Source organism: Bos javanicus, chromosome 9 (genome assembly GCF_032452875.1).
Source record: "Bos javanicus breed banteng chromosome 9, ARS-OSU_banteng_1.0, whole genome shotgun sequence".
Taxonomy (NCBI): Eukaryota; Metazoa; Chordata; class Mammalia; order Artiodactyla; family Bovidae; genus Bos; species Bos javanicus.
Genome location: NC_083876.1, coordinates 56,644,726 through 56,660,668, shown reverse-complemented (window position 1 = coordinate 56,660,668; position 15,943 = coordinate 56,644,726).

The following is a 15,943-nucleotide window of genomic DNA, read 5'->3' as shown; positions in this document are numbered from 1 at the left end:
GTGCAATCCTTATCAAAGTATCCATGACATTTTTCACAGAACTATAACAAATCTAAAGTTTATATGGAAACACAAAAGACCCTGATTAAATTAAGCAATCTTGAGGAAGAAAACAAAGCTGAAGGTATCATACTAACTGATTTTAAACTACACTACAAAACTAGATTAATCAAAACAGTGTGATAGTGGCACAAAAACAGACATAGATCAACACAGCAGAATAGAGAGACCAGAAGTAAACCCACACTTACATGGGCAATTAATCTATGATAAAGAAAGCAAGACTATATTATTGGGGAGAAAGACAGCCTCTTCAATTAATGCTGTTGGGAAAAGTGGACAGCTGTATATAAAAAAATCAATATAAACTGCTTTCTCCAACTGTATATAAAAGTAAAATGGATTAAAGATTTGAACGTAAGACCTGAAACCATAAAACTTCTAGAAGAAAAACATAGGCCATATGCTCTTTAAGAGCAATATTTTCTTCTAATGTATCCTCAGGCAAGGGAAAAAATGCAAAAACAATTGAGACTATAACAATCTAAAAACCTTCTCACAACAAAGGAAACTATCAATAAAACATAAAAGCAACCTGCCAAATGGGAGAAGATATTTGCAAGTGGTATGTTCAATAATGGACTAATATCCAAAATATGCAAAGAACTGATATAACTCAGTGTCAAAGAATTAAACTAAATAATGGAAAAATGTGACAGAGGACCTGAATAGACACTTTTTTAAAGAAGACATACAGATGGCCAACAGACATATGCAAAGATACTCAGGAGGATGCAAACTGAAAGAAGCCAGAATGAGATACTACTTTACTCCTCTTAGAAGGGCTGTTATCAGATAGACAGCAAATAACAAGTGTTGCTGGGATATGAAAAAAAGGGAACCTTTGTGCACTGTTGGTGGGAATGTAAATTGGTGCTACCCTTGTGGAAAACAGTAGGGAGAGTTCTCAAAAAATTAAAGCTAGAACTTCCATAAGATGCAGAAATTTTATTCTTGAGGATTTTTCTGAGATCAGCAAAAACACTAATTCAAATAGGTATGTGAAACCCTGTATTCATTGCAGCATTATTTACATTTGCCTTAGTATAGGAACAACTTAAGTGTCCTTCAGTAGATTAAAAGATATACTGTGCCATGCACACACCCACATACACTCACAATGGAATATTATATTGCTGAACTGTTAAAACAAAAAAAGAAAAAGCACGGATGTTTGCAACAACATGGATGAACCTAGACGGTATTATCCTAAGTGAAGCACACACACACACACAAATGAAGAAACATAAAACAGAAACAGAGTCATCAACACAGAGAACAAACAAGTGGTTGCTTGAGGAAAGGGGTACGGTCATCGATTGAAACAGGTGATAGAGATCAAGAGGTACAAACTTAAAATTAACAAATAGATGTGTCAATAAAATGTACACACTGGGAAATATAGTCAATAATGTAATAGCTTTGTATTGATGACATATGGACTTGAGACATGATATTGATCATTTTGTGATGTATAGAAACACTGAAAAACTGTGTTGTGTACCAGAAACTTACATGGTTTTGCAGATCAATCATGCTTTAAAAAAAATCCTGGCTTATTTTTTTTTCTCTGATCTTTTATTTTTAGTGTATAGGAATGCAAGCTATTTCTGTGTATTAATTTTGTATCCTGTGACTTTACTAAATTCATTGAGAGCTCTAGTAGTTTTCTGGTGGCATCTTTAGGATTTTCTGTGTGTAGTGTCATGTCATCTGCAAATAGTGATGGTTTTATTTCTTCTTTGACATTTTGGATTCATTTTATTTCTTTTTCTTCTCTGATTACTGTGGCTAGGACTTATAAAACTATGTTGAATAAGAGTGGCAAGAGTGGGCACCTTTGTCTTATTCATGATTTTGGAGAAAATGCTTTCAGTTTTTTACCATTCAGAATAATGTTTGCTGTGGGTTTGTCATATATGGCCTTTATTATGTTGAGAGAGATTCCCTTTATGCTCACTTTCTGGAGAGTTTTTATCATAAGTATGTGTTGAATTTTATCAAAAGCTTTTTCTGCATCTATTGAGATGATCATATGGTTTTTATTCTTCAGTTTGTTAATATAGTATATCACATTGATTGATTTGCGTGCACTGAAGAATCCTTGCATCCCTGGGATAAATTCTACGTAATCATGGTGTATGATCCTTTTAATGTGCTGTCAGATTCACTTTGCTAGTATTTTGTTGAGGTTTTTTATATCTATATTCATTAATGATACTGGCCTGTAATGTTCCTTTTTTGTGATATCTTTGTCTGGTTTCAGTCTCAGGGTGATGGCGGTCTCACAGATTGAGTTTGGGGAGTGTTCCTTCCTCTGCAAATTTTTTGAAGAGTTTGAGAAGGCTAGGTGATAGCTTTTCTCTAATGTTTTATAAAATTTGCCTGTGAAGCCATCTGGTCCTGGACTTTTTTGTTGTTGGAAGATTTTTAATCACAGTTCCAATTTCATTACTTGTGATTGGTCTGTTCATATTGTATTTTTCTTCCTGGTTCAATTTTGGAAGGTTGGACTACAGACTGTCATATGGAGTGAAATAAGTCAGAAAGAGGAAAACAAATATTGCATATTAACACATATATGTGGAATGTGAAAAAATTGGTATAGACAATCTTATTTAAAAGCAGAAATAGAGACACAGACATAGAGAAGAAGCATATGGATATGGGGGGTGGGGAAGCAGTGGCTGTGAAAAATTGGGAGGTGAAGATTCACATATAGACATATACATACACTATTGATACTATGTGTAAAATAGATAACTAATGAGAACCTAATGTATAGCACAGAAAACTCTATTCATTGCTCTGTGGTGACCTAAATGGGAAGGATATTCAAAAAGAGGGCACATATGTATAAATGTAGCTGATTCACTTTATTCACTTTGCTGTACAGTAGAAACTAACACACTGTAAAACAGCTATACTGTAATAGAAATACAAAAAAAAAAAAAAAAAAACAGGCACCCAGACACATTCACATAAAAAGAAATCAAATTTGTGGTTACTAGAAGTAAGGTTGAGGGAGGGCAACGGAGGAGCCTGGTAGGCTGCAGTCCATGGGATTGTGAACAGTTGGACATGACTGAGCGACTTCACTTTCACTTTCGTGCATTGGAAAAGGAAATGGCAACCCACTCCAGTGTTCTTGCCTGGAGAATCCCAGGGACCGAAGAGCCTGGTAGGCTGCCATCTCTGGGGTCGCACAGAGTCAGACACGACTGAAGTGACTTAGCAGCAGCAGCAGCAGCAGCAGCAGAGATATGTACAACATGATTAATATAATTTATGCTGCTGTATGTTATATATAATAGCTAATAAGAGAGGAAATTCTGAGTTTTCATCACAAGGAAATTCTTTTGCTCTTTAATTTTGTATCTATATGAGATCAGTTCAGTTCAGTCGCTCAGTGGTGTCCGACACTTTGTGACCCCATGAATCGCAGCACGCCAGGCCTCCCTGTCCATCACCAATTCCTGGAGTTCACTCAGACTCATGTCCATCCAGTCAGTGATGCCATCCAGCCATCTGTCCTCTGTTGTCCCCCTCTCCTCCTGCCACCTATCCCTCTCAGCATCAGAGTCTTTTCCAATGAGTCAACTCTTCGCATGAGGTGGCCAAAGTACTGAAGTTTCAGCTTTAGCATTATTCCTTCCAAAGAAATCCTAGGGCTGATCTCCTTCAGAATGGACTGGTTGGATCTCCTTGCAGTCCAAGGTACTCTCAAGAGTCTTCTCCAACACCACAGTTCAAAAGCATCAATTCTTCAGTGCTCAGCCTTCTTCACAATCCAACTGTCACATCCATACATGACCACAGGAAAAACCATAGCCTCGACTAGATGGACCTTTGCTGGCAAAGTAATGTCTCTGCTTTTGAATATGCTATCTAGGTTGGTCATAACTTTGCTTCCAAGGAGTAAGCATCTTTTAATTTCATGGCTGCAGTCACCATCTGCTGTGATTTTGGAGCCCAAAAAAATAAAGTCTGGCACTGTTTCCACTGTTTCCCCATGTATTTCCCATGAAGTGATGGGATCAGATGCCATGATCTTCATTTTCTGAATGTTGAGATTTAAGCCAACTTTTTCACTCTCCTCTTTCACTTTTATCAAGAGGCTTTTTAGTTCCTCTTCACTTTCTGCCATAAGGGTGGTGTCATCTGCATATCTGAGGTTATTGATATTTCTCCAAGCATTATTGACTCCAGCTTGTGTTTCTTTCAGTCCAGCACTTCTCATGATGTACTCTGCATATAAGTTAAATAAGTAGGGTGACAATATACAACCTTGACATACTCCTTTTCCTATTTGGAACCAGTCTGTTGTTCCATGTCCAGTTCTAACTGTTGCTTCCTGACCTGCATACAGATTTCTCAAGAGGCAGGTCAGGTGGTCTGGTATTCCCATCTCTTTCAGAATTTCCCACAGTTTGTTGTGATCCACACAGTCAAAGGCTTTGGCATAGTCAATAAAGCAGAAATAGATGTTTTTCTGGAACTCTCTTGCTTTTTCCATGATCCAGTGGATGTTGGCAATTTGATCTCTGGATCCTCTGCCTTTTCTAAAACCAGCTTGAACATCAGGAAGTTCACGGTTCACATATTGCTGAAGCCTGGCTTGGAGAATTTTGAGCATTACTTTACTAGCGTGTGAGATGAGTGCAATTGTGTGGTAGTTTGAGCATTCTCTGGCATTGCCTTTCTTTGGGATTGGAATGAAAACTGATCTTTTCCAGTCCTGCGGCCACTGCTGAGTTTTCCAAATTTGCTGGCATATTGAGTGCAGCACTTTCACGGCATCATCTTTCAGGATTTGAAATAGCTCAACTGGAATTCCGTCACCTCCTCTAGCTTTGTTCGTAGTGATGCTTTCTTTTTTTTTTTTTTTCGTAGTGATGCTTTCTAAGGCCCACTTGACTTCACATTCCAGGATGTCTGGCTCTAGATGAGTGATCACACCATCATAATTATCTGGGTCATGAAGATCTTTTTTGTACAGTTCGTCTGTGTATTTCTTGACACCTCTTCTTAATATCTTCTGCTTCTGTTAGGTCCATACCATTTCTGTCCTTTATTGTGCTCATCTTTACATGAAATGTTCCCTTGGTATCTCTAATTTTCTTGAAGAGATCTCTAGTCTTTCCCATTCTGTTGTTTTCCTCTATTTCTTTGCATTGATCGCTGAGGAAGGCTTTCTTATCTCTTCTTGCTATTCTTTGGAACTCTGCATTCAGATGTTTATATCTTTCCTTTTCTCCTTTGCTTTTTGCTTTTCTTCTTTTCACAGCTATTTGTAAGGCCTCCCCAGACAGCCATTTTGTTTTTTGCATTTCTTTTCTATGTGGATGGTTTTGATCCCTGTCTCCTGTACAATGTCACGAACCTCATTCCATAGTTCATCAGGCACTCTATCTATCAGATCTAGGCCCTTAAATCTATTTCTCACTTCCACTATATAATCATAAGGGATTTGATTTAGGTCATACCTGAATGGTCTAGTGGTTTTCCCTACTTTCTTCAATTTCAGTCTGAATTTGGTAATAAGGAGTTCATGATCTGAGCCACAGTCAGCTCCTGGTCTTGTTTTTGTTGACTGTATAGAGCTTCTCCATCTTTGGCTGCAAAGAATGTAATCAGTCTGATTTTGGTGATGTCCATATGTAGAGTCTTCTTTTGTGTTGTTGGAAGAGGGTGTTTGCTATGACCAGTGCATTTTCTTGCCAAAACTCTATTAGTCTTTGCCCTGTTTCATTCCATATTCCAAGGCCAAATTTGCCTGTTACTCGAGGTATTTCTTGACTTTCTACTTTTGCATTCCAGTCCCCTATAATGAAAAGGACATCTTTTTTGGGTGTTAGTTCTAAAAGGTCTTGTAGGTCTTCATAGAACCATTCAACTTAGGCTTCTTCAGCATTATTGGTTGGGGCATAGACTTGGATTACTGTGATATTGAATGGTTTGCCTTGGAAACGAACAGAGATCATTCTGTCATTTTTGAGATTGCATCCAAGTACTGCATTTTGGACTCTTTTGTTGACCACAATGGCTACTCCATTTCTTCTGAGGGATTCCTGCCCTCAGTAGTAGATATAATGGTCATCTGAGTTAAATTCACCCATTCCAGTCCATTTTAGTTCACTGATTCCTAGAATGTCGACATTCATTCTTGCCACCTCCTGTTTGACCACTTCCAATTTGCCTTGATTCATGGACCTGCCATTCCAGGTGCAGTATGCAATATTGCTCTTTACAGCATCAGACCTTGCTTCTATCACCAGTCACATCCACAGCTAAGTATTGTTTTTGCTTTGGCACCATCCCTTCATTCTTTCCAGAGTTATTTCTCCACTGATCTCCAGTAGCATATTGGGCCCCTACTGACCTGGGGATTTCCTCTTTCAGTATCCTATCATTTTGCCTTTTCATACTGTTCATGGGGTTCTCAAGGCAAGAATACTGAAGTGGATTGCCATTGCCTTCTCCAGTGGACCACATTGTGTCAGACCTCTCCACCATGACCCGCCTGTCTTGGGTGGCCCCACAGGGTGTGGCTTAGGTTCCTTGAGTTAGACAAGGCTGTGGTCCTAGTGTGATTAGATTGACTAGTGTTCTGTGAGTATGGTTTCAATGTATCTGCCTTCTGATGCCCTCTTGCAACACCTACTGTCTTACTTGGCTTTCTCTTATCTTGGGTGTGGGGTATCTCTTCACGGCTGCTCCAGCAAAGCACAGCCGCTGCTCCTTACCTTGGACGAGGGATATCTCCTCACCACCGCCCTTCCTGACCTTCAACGGTGGTTAGCTCCTCTAGGCCCTCCTGCGCCTAGCAGCCACTGCTCTTTGGATGTGGGGTTGCTCCTCCGGGCCACCGCCCCTGGCCTCGGGCGTGGACATGTGGGGTTGCTCCACAACCACATATAATGTTAACTTTTAAAAAAAATTTGCAAATCAATTTGTTGAAAAATTATTTTATTATTTATTTTATTTATTTTATTACTTATTTTAAGTAAGATATCTTTCATTATTTTTGACATTCAGCCTTTTTAAAGTATATTTATTACATAAAATTTCCTTTTCATGAATTCTCTCATATTCTTTATTAATTTATTTATTGTCTGAAAATTTTCCTTAATTGCCTGACTGAACTCGATTAAATTCACTAACCCTTTCTCTATTGCAAACATTTTTTTTCCATTTATCTTTTAATAAAATTTATGATACTTTTAACATTCAGTTTTATATTTTTATTTTGTCCATATATTAACTGTATCCTTCATAATTTCTTCAATGACTTTAAAAGTAGAAAGTTTTAATCATATTTTCTATTTCTTATGGCTTGATATTTTATATTTAAAATTATTAATCTATACTGTAATTTGGTATGTATTATAAAGAAAAACTCTTAGTTGATACTTTTAAATTAGCTTACCATTTGTTCAAAATAATTGGTCAATTAATCTATGTCTTTCTTCATTATTTTCATATTTTCTTTATCATATATTCCTTCTGTAAACTAATTCCTGTATGTAAGTTCCCCCCATAATTGTTTGATTTCTGCTTGTATGTTCATGAACAGTATAATTTATTTTTAATTAGGATAAGATCTCTTTAGGGATTTTATTAAAATTATAAGTTTACTATAGTTTGGAAACAATTATACATCTATACACTTTGTATTTTGTTTAAAAATAGTGGGTAACTTTTAATATATACAAATATTATGGCTTTCAGAAAGTTTGTAGATTTCACGTGGATCTCATTTGTTCATTTTCCTTCTGACTACCTTATATTTGAGTACTAGTATACATGTTTTTAAATTATATTTCTAATTATTTAACACCAGTGTACAAGAAAACTCTCATTTTTTAAATTTTATTTCTAGCCTCCTTTCTATATTTTCTTGTCAATTTAGTAGTGTTTCTCATTCTTTTGCTATTACCAGCTATATAATCATATTATCCCCAAATTGATAATTTTGTTTTTTTCCCCATGGTTTGTCTTCTGTTACTTAACTTCTATTTTTGATTAATTGTATTTGTTAGAACTTTCAAGGGCATGAAAATTGTAACATTTTTACTGGAAAATTCTTGCATCTATTAGTGCTTTATATTTAGTATGAAGTTAGCTATGCTTTAGCTATCATTTTATTTTGCATTTTAAAGTCACTAACAAGGTTTACTCAAAATTGCCTAAAATATCAGAATTACTTACTTGATCAGATAGTGATTCTCTAAATATATGTGAGGATAATAAGAATTACAACATTTCAAAATGTCAAATATGTTCCCCAGATTACCATTTCCTTCAGAAACTGAGTCATTATTTCTAATCAAATCTATAAGATGGTCAGACAAATCCATTGATGGATGATTTCTATTAGCGATAATATATCAATTTCCTCTCTATAAGGCAGAGTTATGAGCACCTACTCTGCCCCACAGCTATAATTTTGTAACATTTGCTTGAGAATAAGAAACAATTATACATTTCAACCTTTGAGAATATGTCTCAACCTTTGAGAATACACCTTTGGGAAGTCATTTCACCTCTCTACATCAGTATGTCATTGAATATCATGTATCTCTTTATCTAAGGAATGTGTAGTATTCTTGGCTGGCAGTCAGTACCTTTGTGAATTTGAGCAAATTATTTTCCCCAGTTTTCTTACCTCATTTGTTTATAAAGATTTTAAGATAGGTTATCTGTACTATCTTTTTCACTCAAGTGTCCTGTCATATTGTAGCAAACTTTGTTTAGAAATCAGATATACATATGTGGAAATATATAATAATAAACTCAAGAGAAAATGCAGTATGATGGAAATACCAGAAGTTTGGCCTCAGATAATTCTATATTAAAATCTTAGTGTTGCCTTACTGTGAGACATTAGGTAAATTATTTGAACTATACAAGCCCAAGTTACATCAATGTCAATAGGAAATACTAAAATTCATCATCTGTCATGGCTGTGATGAGAACTCAGTAACAAAGTCTTGTACTATGTGAATTTATATCTTTTAGACAGCCAGCAGGAAACAGATGGCACACGTGAAATAGATTAATTCTAGAATGATTTATTTATAGTGATACTAATTATAAAGGTGTAGGTATATGGTAATCACAAAGATTGTTGCAGTTATCTTAGATATATTAGCAGACAAACTATTACCATGCTTAGGTCCAAGAGGAACAGGGGAAGAAGTTTGGGGAGCATTAGGGATACTGTCATATATCATCTTGTCTGAGAGAGAATCAGTGACCATTTGTGGAGGGACACAGCCTAAGACAGAAATAACCTCATTTAAAAAGTATACCGTTGTTTAACTGACTAATCTGATCTGGTCTCCTGAGTGAAGTGTGTGAAAGTTGCTCAGTCGTGTCTGGCTCTTTGTGACCTCAGGAATTCTCCAGGCCAGAATACTGGAGTGGGTAGCCTTTCCCTTCTCCAGGAGATCTTCCCAACCCAGGGATTGAACCCAGGTCTCCTGAATTGCAGGCAGAGTCTTTACCAACTGAGCTATCAGGGAAGCCCTAATAGCTCTCCTAGGCTGTATACTGTCACCCTACATCACAAGAAACACTGGGCTGGAAGAACCACAAGCTGGAATCAAGATTGTCGGGAGAAATATCAATAACCTCAGATATGCAGATGACACCACCCTTATGGCAGAAAGTGAAGAGGAACTAAAAAGTCTCTTGATGAAAGTGAAAGTGGACAGTGAAAAAGTTGGCTTAAAGCTCAACATTCAGAAAACGAAGATCTGGTCCCATCACTTCATGGGAAATAGATGAGGAAACACTGGAAACAGTGTCAGAGTTTATCTTTTTGGGCTCCAAAATCACTGCAGATGGTGATTGCAGCCATGAAATTAAAAGATGTTGACTCCTTGGAAGGAAAGTTATGACCAACCTAGATAGCATATTAAAAAGCAGAAACATTACTTTGCCAACAAAGGTCTGTCTAGTCAAGGCTATGTTTTTTCCAGTGGTCATGTATGGATGTGAGAGTTGGACTGTAAAGAAAGCTGAGCACCGAAGAATTGATGCTTTTGAACTGTGGTGTTGGAGAAGATTCTTGAGAGTCCCTTGGACTGCAAGGAGATCCAACTGCTCCATTCTAAAGATCAGTCCTGGGTGTTCTTTGGAAGGACTGATGTTGAAGCTGAAACTCCAATACTTTGGCCACCTCATGCGAAGAGTTGACTCATTGGAAAAGACTCGGATGTTGGAAGGGATTGGGGGAGGAGGAGAAGGAGACGACAGAGGATGAGATGGCTGGATGGCATCACCTACTCAATGCACACGAGTTTGAGTGAACTCCAGGAGTTGGTGATGGACAGGGAGGCCTGGCGTGCTGCAGTTCATGGGGTCACAAAGAGTCGGACACGACTGAGCAACTGAAGTGAACTGAATAGGTCTCCAGAGATTTAACTCTAAAAGGAGCTGCATTGGATTTTCATATAAACATATACAGATAAGTCTTTTCATATTGAAACTTAATGCAGTTAGCAACTTTCCTGGAGTAACTGACCCCATTAGCCAAAGAAAGGTTTTGTACAATTTACAGTGTAGTCTGCTAAGATCTATAATAAGCATTACAGAAGTTCTGATATTTCCAAATTTTCCTCACAGAAGACTTGTAATATTCTTTCAGCCATGTGACATGGTCCAATCTGGGTTCTGATCTTTCTGCCTCAAGTTTCTCTTGCCCAAATCTGCCTGACCTAGCTTCAGGGTCCTTAATATAACAGTCATTTGTCTTTTTCTGTTTTTCTTCTTCAGTGTATAATCTTTAAGTACTGGATTTTTATCAGTTAACTTCTTTAGAAAGCTGTGCTTCCCCTTAATATATTTTGAAAACTGCTCTCTAGGAGTAGTTTCCAGCTGTTCTCTGCCCTTCTATTCTGATACTTCTGTGTCTCTGCCCTGCTATTCTGAGAACTCTGTGTCTACTGGCATCTGCTTTCTCTTTGTAGAATTAGTGTTTTTGGTGATGCAAGAAGGGTTTTTAAGCCCCTTGTTTTTAAGAGTTACTTCCTGCTTGGAAGCAGAACTGATTCTCCTGTTGCAGGGAAATGCGGATTTCGTGATGCTTCCTTGGATAGCAATAGCTGAAAACACTTTTCTTTAATTACTTCCTGTCCTACCTGTCAATAAATTAACAGGGGTGGATGGTATGATGAAAAGTGTGCTGAAACAGAAATTTCAAACCTGGGCTCTTATTGGTTAGTCCACATTCTAGCCATGCAATTTGGAAAAATTACTTAATTTTTTTGATTCTCATCTTTCTTTACTCTCATTTATAAAAATGAAATAATACACCATTATACTTATCTCAAATGATTTTTATCAGGCTCGAATGTAATAATGTATGTGGTGTGATTTACAAGCTATAAAGTGGAAGGGATTATTACTATTTGGAAAAATGCATATTCTGGAGCCTTTCGAAAACAACACAACATGTTATGTAAATTAGTATCTGTTGTATATTCATATTTTCCCACCTGGCTAGCCAAATGAAAAAGACATTTATTTCTCATGGAAATCTCAAGAGATATTAACTAATCTTCCTTCAGTATATTCAATATAATTCTAAGAATTAATAACATTTGGAGTAATCACAGATACAAATCTGCAGAAATCAAATCATAATCATGTTCATTTTATACAGATAAAGTTTCCAGGAGTAAAGTGTGTACCCTTGCTATTCATGACTTGCTTGAATAGTTTTCAAGCCTTCATATAATTTTTCCTTGAGTTATAAAGCTTCAGAATTACTATGTTGACTTGAAGAAGGAAATTGTATGACCTTCATTAAAGGCAATGACTATTATTAATTTATTAATGCTGGAATTACTTTATACTGCTCATATGAATCAGCTTACTGTATAGTTGTTTCAATCTTTAAATGTTTATGTGATTTAAAATTTTATTAGGGCATATTATTTTGGTTATATTTCTTCTGTTATAACCCAAGTCATAATAATTATATTATTATTGCTTAATATTATATCTTTATTATTACTAATTAGATTCTGTACTATTTTTCAATGTGTGGCAAAGAGGATTTTAGAAAGGAAAACAAGGATATTAAATCAATACTTCAAAATGCTGACATTTCTTCCACTGTTTTAGAATTTTGAAGTAATTGTCTCACTTTATTTTCTCTATTTCAGTCAGAGCACTTAAATATATTTGTGACTATTTGCACATTTTCCCTTAATCATCACATTTTTTGTTGTTTTATTGCTGCTATCTGCTTTTTTGAATATTTGATGGCATTCACTGAGTACTTACTATATGTCTGGTAGTTGACTCCATGAAGTTATTGTAAGAAGTCCAGAAAGGTGATTTCTCTTAAGGAGATCACCTTGCAATAGAGAGAGCAGATAAAACACATACTCAAATACCAAATAATTAAACAAGACACATTCGTATGATAAGTGCTATAATAATAAAACTGAATTTGGGATCAGGATTGTCGGGTAGAAACAGAAAGGAGGGCTGCTTTAAATGAAATGGGCAAGAAAGATCTCATACAAGAGGTAATATTTGAGCTGGGATCTTAATTATTAGAAAGGACTAAGTTTTGAAGTTGAGAAAGGAAATTTTATGTAGAATATGTAAAGGTTCTGATGAGAGAATGAGCTTAGCAAGGGAGGTCTATTTAGTTGGAGGATGGTGAATGGTTAGATAGGCACAGAGAAGTCAAATAAAGGCAGTAAATTGTGGGCTTAAGACATAGAGTTTAGATTTTATTGTAATTGTGACAGGAAGACACTGGAGAGATCTAAGCATAGGATTGGCATGATTTCATTTACATTTTTGAAAATCTGCCTGACCATCATGCAGAAAATGAGCCATGTGAAAAACCATGACAGAAATAGGGAAATTGGTTTGGAAGCTATTATAGTAATCCTGGTGAGAGAAGATGGTAATGATCAAAGTTGTCAGGGTTCAATGGAAATGGTCAGATTTGGCATATATGTGAGAAGTATAGCCACTGGATCTTTCTGGTGGATTATATGTGAGAAGTGATGAAAGAGACAAATTAATTTTACCTTTTATAACTTTATATTGCCTAGGTGTGATCATCTAGGAATCATTGACCATGACTCAGGAAATCTAAAAGAAATGGTTTGGGGATAGGGTAAGTTTGAGGCTGAGCTTGCGTCAAGATTCCTGTTTTGAACTCATTAATTTTGAGATGCCTATAGGGCACCCAGGTAGAGTTACTGAGTAGCCATACATTATTCAAGAATATACATTATCCATCCTAGTGATAGATATCAAGTTTGTTCAGTAATCATTAGATATAGAATTAATATTCAGAATAGTCAAATTTATTCTTCTGTGGGAAGATGACTTTTTTTAACTTTAAAATTTATTTTATTGAAATATAGGTAATTTACAATGCTGTTTTAATTTCTGCTGTACAGCAAAGTGATGCATATATGTATTTGAACTAGAGAAAGGACATTTCATGTATAATATATGAAGGTCATGATGAGACCTTCAGTTATACATATACACATTCTTTTTCCTATTTTTTCCATTATGGCTTATTACAGGATATTGAATATAGTCCCCTGTACTATAGAAAGATCTTGTTGTTTATCCATTCTATATGTAATAGTTTATATCTGTTAACCCCAAACTTCCAATCCATCCATCTCCAACCTTCTCCCTTGGCAACCACAAGTCTGTCCTCTATATCTGTTAGTCTGTTTCTGTTTCACAGATAAGTTCATTTATGTCATAGTTTAGATTCCACATTTGTGATATCATATGCTGTTTGTCTTTGCTTTCTGACTTAATTCACTTAGTATGATACTCTCTAGGTCCATCTATGTTGGTGCAAATGGCATTTTATTCTTTTCTATGGCTGATTTCCATTGTGTGTGTGTGTATATATATACACACATCTTCTTTATCCATCTGTCAATGGACATTTGGTTGTTTCCATCTCTTGGCTACTGTAAAAAGTGCTGTTATGACCAGAGGGGGCAATGAGTCTTTTTGAATAATAGTTTTCATCTGAATATATACGCAGGAGGGGATTGCTGGATCATATGACAAGTATATTTTTGGTTAGTTTTTTTATTTTTTCTTTTTTTTAGGAACCTCCAACGTGTTTTCAATAGTGTTTGCACCAATTTACATTCCTACCAACAGTGTAGGAGGGTTCCTTTTTTCCACACCCTCTCCAGCATTTGTTATTTGTAGACTTTTTAATGATAGCTATTCTGACCAGTGTAAAAAGAAACCTCATTGTAGTTTTGATTCGCATTTCTCTAAAAATTAGTGATAATGAGAATGTTTTCTTGTGCCTTTTGGGCATCTGTATGTTTTCTTGGGAGAAATGTCTGTTTAACCCAATCTTTTCTGTTTCGATTGGATTGTTGTTTTTGTTGTTGTTATTGAGTTGTATGAGATGTTCATATGTTTTGGGAATTAAGCCCTTGTCAGTCACATCATTTGCAAATACTTTTTTCCCAGCCTATAGGTTGTCTTTTCATTTTATTTATGGTTTCCTTTGTTATACAAAGGCTTATAAGTTTGGTTTATAAGACCTAAGAAAATATTGGTATGATTTACGTCAGAGAACTTTTTCCCTATATTCTCTTCTAGAAGTTTTATGATGTTATGTCTTATATGTAAGTCTTTCAGTCATTTTGAGTTTATTTTTGTGCATGGTGTGAGGGTGTATTCTAACTTCATTTATTTACAGGCAGCTGTCAACATTCCCAGCACCAGTTTCTGAAAAGATCTTTTCCCCATTGTATATTCTTGTCTCTTTTGTTGAAGATTATTTGAGTGTAGGTGTGTGGATTTTTTAACTTTTTCTTTGTATTGGGGTATAGCCAATTAACAACTGGCTATAGTTATGATAGTCTCAAAGGAATAGCAGAGACTCAGTCATACATGTACAGGAATCCATTCTCCCCTAAACTCCCCTCCCATACAGCCTGCCACATAACATTGAGCAGAGTTCCTTGTACTATACTGTAGGTCCTTGTTTGTTATGCATTTTATATATAGCAGTGTATATACATCCATGCCAAACTTCCTAACTATCCTTACTCCATGGCAACCATAATTTCGGTCTCTAAGTTTATGAGTCTCTTTCTGTTCTGATAGTGAGTTCATTTGTATCATTATTTTTTAGATTACACATATAAGGGATGTCTTACTATATTTATACCTCTCTGACTTACTTCACTCAGTGTGACAATCTCTGTGTCCATCCATGTTGCTGCAAATGGTATTATTTCATTCTTTTTGATGGCTGAATAATATTCCATTGTGTATATGTACCACATTTTCTTTATCTTTTCATCTGTCAATGGACATTTAGGTTGCTTCCATGTCTTGACTATTGTAAACAGTACTGCATTGAACACTGGGGTGCACGTATCCTTTCAGATCATGTTTTTCTGCAGATATATGCTGAGGAGTGGGATTGTAGGGTCATATGGTAATTCTGTTTTTAGTTTATTAAGGAACCTCTACACTGTTCTCCAATGTAGTTGTACCAATGTATTAATACATTTCTACTAACAGTAAAGGAAGGTTCCCTTTTCTCCACACCCTCTCCAGCATTTATTGTTTGTGGATTTTTTGATGATAGCCATGCTGGCTGGTGTGAAGTGATAATCTTCTTGTAGTTTTGATTTGCATTTCTCTAATAATTAGAGATATTGGACATTTTTAAATGTGCCTCTTGGCCGTCTGTATGTTGTCTTTGGAGAAAGCCTTTGACTGTGTGGACCACAATAAACTGTGGACAATTCTGAAAGAGATGGGAATAACAGACCACCTGACCTGCCTCTTGAGAAATCTGTATGCAGGTCAGGAAGCAACAGTTAGAACTGGACATGGA